Here is a 3,322-nt window from a genome sequence, read left to right as displayed (position 1 = left end):
ACACTGGAAACTCTCAAGAGCCAAAGGCTTTCATTGTGACCTTGAAACCATAAATCCACTTCCTAGTCAGAGAAGTGACGTAATGGAAGTACGGCAGTTGATCATGTACATATCCACCTCCTCCTTGATTCCTGCAATAGATCTTTCTTTTTGGTAGCAAAGCATACCCTTTGTGCCCTCTGGTTTCTAAGGGTTCAGCCCATCAAACTGCAAAGTTCCATGTGCTCCTCTTGTCGGTGTTGACGGGAGAGAACACTCAGTAATTTAGAGGGTAAGTTAAGTTCTTACTGAGCTGTTTTGTCTACGTAATAACGTGCTAATGCCTTTGTTTAAACCCGTTGAGTTGCCATCACCTGTCCAGGTGCAGAGTCCCAGTACTGCAAGTAGCTTTATATGAGGACAGGCATCTCTCTGCACGAAGTCCTTTCCAAGATCGTATCCAGGAGCTGTTGAATCGTGACTTAAGAAACCGTAGTAGCTGCTGCATTTGTAATAAATGCTAACTGTGTTGTCAACGCTTTGCAAAGCACAGACAAAAGCCTGCTCCCCGTCCTGCGATTGCCCTTCACTTCGAACTCTGTGCTTCTATTCCTGTAGCTTCTCTCTTTGGAGCATCGAGATACTCTTCTTATCCTGAGGTGCCATCTCCCAGTGTAGAGAGCAGAATATTAAGTGGATAGAAAAGGTTTTCCTTATATGCAATTTCCAAACCACATTCTAATGATTCTATATGGGTTTATATAATAAATACATGAATAACCAAACGGAGACAGTACCGCTCCCAGTCTATAACGCTGAACAAAAAGGCCACTCTCATTTTTCTGAAGGAACATTTTGAAGTCTGCGAATGATCGTTTAAAATCATTATTGGCTATTGTAAGCCTAAAACAGAGGTACAGTCATCTAGACCTAGAGGCCTGAAACAGCAGTATGACTGATGCCTGAATCTGAATTAAAAATACAAAATAAACTGAAGTTGCTAACACAATGTCGCGTGAACAGAAAGGATTTTGCTCTTTCTAGGACAATGCCAATCTTGGGAGTTTGGATGTTCAAAAATAAAAAATAAATCACTTTGTAGATGGAAAGTATAAAAGTGTAATGGTCAAAGTAATCCGTTAGAAAAGTAAGGAACAAAAGTAGGCTTCTCTTGCATATGTTTCAGTATTTCTGCAATATTCTGAAGCTAATGTCACATTTAATAATCTCAGAAATGATCCTTGGACTACAGAAAATGGGCTACATTTCAGGAAGATTTAAGGAACATTTCCTCATCATCTTCTGCTACTATCACTTATCAAGAACTAAAACGTTTAATTGCGTATTTGATTTAGCTTTTATCACAACAAAAATCTTTTCTGATCAAAATATGCCTGCCAGTTCCTATTACTGAATGGCATGCCTGACTGGAAAGGGTCAAACAATTTAGAAATTGCCATTTAAAAGTGAAATGTGAAAAAAGCTGTCAAAAACAGAAGGTGAAGTGAGATGATTCTTCACCTGCCAAGGTTGGATGCATTGAATTTTAAATAGAGTTTTAATATTATGTTAAGAGCTATTCTCTGTTCTTGGCTTATTACAAGCTGCAAGCTGGTATGCTTTTATTCTTCTTGAAAATGTTAGTCATAAGATAGCATAGTCCTGGCCCTCTAGCCTCATCCTTTTATTGCCTTCTTTACAGATTCATCCCGTGTAGCACAAGCTAAAAGGGCAGATGCATGATCTGGGAAGTTTTCCAGATTCAAGGTACTTAACACTGACTGCATCCAATGTATGCATTGGGGGATCTTGTTAGTCTGTCGTAAAAACGCACCGAGGCTGAACGCGTCTTCTGACTCTGGGCGTGCTGGTGTGCATCTTGGCCTGCTACTCCATTCATTTATTTGTTCCTGATCTACTTTAATTGTTTTACAGAAATAGCATATTTAGAACTTGTGTTTCATAGCAGTAGTGATACTAGGTTTAAGCTTTATTGGCAAAACGATGCAAATATTCTATTAAAAACTCCTGTGGTTGAGGGCACTTCGTGCAGGATTATTAGATCCTGTTGAATCCTGCAAATACTGCCAGAACTGATGTTCTCTGGCTTTCTACCTAATGATCTTGCAGTTTAATGACAGTTGGAAAACAATCTGAGAGAGTATTTCTAATCACATGAATGGCCTGAAATTATTTTTCCACTCCTCTTCAAAAGGGAGGGTGATTCACACACGTGTAGGTCTGGATGATGGATAGAAATTATTTAGTCAGTGCTCCAGTAACCTAAATGGGAAAATTCGGAAGCAGTCACGAACTACGTATGACCACTGATTTTGCAAACAGAATTTAGGATTTTTTAAGTAGCACTCTTCATCTTCACCACAGAAACATTTTAATATGCTATATTTCAAATTCTTCAGACAATTTGAAGGAATTTTCTAGGGTTGTTTTTTTTTTTTTAAATTCGTGCTGTTGACAGCAATTCTTCAGTGGATATGAACACAAGAACAGACGGTATACAAAGCCCTGGTAATACCAGATTTAAAGACAATAAAGATTTGTTTTTAAAGATGCTGTGAGGAGAGGCTGAGGAAGCAGGGCTTGTTGAGTCTGGAGAAGAGATGGCTTTGGGGGGGGACCTAGTAGCAGCCTTTCCGTACCTACAGGATGGTTCATGAGAAACCAAGTCAGGCTCATCACAGCGGTGCGTGGCAGGACGATGAGACAACAGTCATAAACTAAAGCAGGACAGGCTTTGACAAGTAAAAAGAAAAGTTTCCTCTACAAGATTAAGTATTTGACCCTGAAGGCCTGTGGGAGCTCTGCCCCGACTAGACAAAGCGCTGAGCAACCTGGTGTCAAATCCGCGTGAGCCCTGCTTTGAGGCTGGACTGGAGACCTGCCGAGGTCCTTCCCACCTGAAGGATTCTGTGATCCTGTGATATACAAAAGTGTGGGGAGAGGATAGAAGCAGGAAGAAGCGTAACAGTCTAGACATCTAGAGACATCCTATGGGTAGACATTGCCGTTTTGTAAACATAGGAATCTGAAAGTGATGAGAAACTATTTTTAATAAAAGAACAGAAAATCCAATTCTAGAATCATAGCATCGTCTAAGTTGAAAGGGACCTTTAAGATCATCGAGTCCACCAATTAACACTGCCAAGTCCACCACTAAACCATGTCCCTCGGCACCACATCTACTCGTCTTTTAAACACCTCCTGGCATAGTGACTCCACCACTTCCCTGGGCAGCATGTTCCAATGCTTGAGAACCCTTTCCATGAAGAAATTTTTCCTAATATCCAATCTAAACCTCCCCTGGTGCAACTTGAGGCTGTTT

This window comes from Larus michahellis, chromosome 5 (assembly GCF_964199755.1).
Source record: "Larus michahellis chromosome 5, bLarMic1.1, whole genome shotgun sequence".
Classification (NCBI taxonomy): Eukaryota; Metazoa; Chordata; class Aves; order Charadriiformes; family Laridae; genus Larus; species Larus michahellis.
The sequence above is the reverse complement of the archived record's forward strand: the minus strand, read 5'-3'. Positions refer to the sequence as shown.